This window comes from Cucurbita pepo, chromosome 7, assembly GCF_057944985.1.
Source record: "Cucurbita pepo subsp. pepo isolate OVF chromosome 7, ASM5794498v1, whole genome shotgun sequence".
NCBI classification, from domain to species: Eukaryota; Viridiplantae; Streptophyta; class Magnoliopsida; order Cucurbitales; family Cucurbitaceae; genus Cucurbita; species Cucurbita pepo.
Window position 1 is genome coordinate 5,105,218 of NC_141804.1, and position 1,260 is coordinate 5,106,477.

Sequence of the window (1,260 nt, forward strand, 5' to 3'; positions counted from 1 at the left end):
GCTAGAGTTGACAAAAAAATCTGAAATTTTGTGAGAATCATTCTTTCATGTTTCTTAGCTCCCAGAAAAAAATTTACAACAAACTGACCACTCCACATGTACTTCCACAATTAATGGGTGATGGATGGGGAGCACGCGCGGGCGAGGCGGGGGGCGCGCGCGCGGGAGCACGCGGGCGTGGCGGGACGGGGCGCGCGCGCGCGGGGCGGGACGGGGGCGCGCGCGCGCTGGGACGCGCGGGCGGGGCATGGCGGGGGCGCGCGCGCGCTGGAGCATGAGGGCGCGCGCGCGCTGGAGCATGAGGGCGAGCGCGCGGGGGCAAGCGGGCGGGGCGCACGTGGGTGGGGCAGGGCGGGGCTGGCGAGCGCGCGGGAACGTTCCGACACTACCCACCGTGCGCGTTCCGCCACCGCACCACCGCCGTCAACCGCCCTCGACCTCCGACCACCACCCCGACGCCCCAAGCATATGCCCATGTGCGGCGCATAGTGCTTGGGGCGTGGGGGTGGCGGAAGATATAGGGGGTAGCCCCGTGGCCAGCCCATGCAGACTAGTCACCCCCCTATATAGTACATTTTGAGGCATTTTTGGTCTGCCAGGCCTAGATACGATTTTTTTGAGCGGTCATACGGTCAAATATCTCAAGTTTTAGAATGTTTTTTTTCCATGAACTCAATTGATTCATGAATTGGACATTCTAGTGGATCTAGAAATCAAGTTTCATAGTTTTTCAACCAACCAATTTTTTTTAATGAATTTTTAAATATTAAATAATAAGAAATTAGAAAAAATAGCTAGAGTGGTCAAAAAATTCTGAAATTTTGTGGGAATCATTCTTTCATTTTGCTTAGCTCCCAGGAAAAAAATTACAACAACCCGACCACTCCACATTCACAAGAATACAAGCATTGAAAATGAACATTCCCTTTTCACGGGTATTGGGTTTGATGATATTTTTATAGTCCAAGGCTTTATACAACACTTTTGATATGCTGTTGGTAGGACATGTATCGCACATAGCATAGGATGGGGCTTGGCATGTGCGGGGGGAGTGGGGGCGCAGGGGTGTGTGGGGGGGAGGGGTGCGTGCGGGGGCGTGCGGGGGTGTTCGGGGTGAGCGCGCGGGGGTGTGCGAGGGCGTGCGGGGTGTCCGGGGTGAGCGCGCGGGGGCGTGCGGGGTGAGCGCGCGGGGGTGTGCGGGGTGAGCGCGCGGGGGTGTGCGAGGGCGTGCGGGGGTGTCCGGGGTGAGCGCGCGGGGGC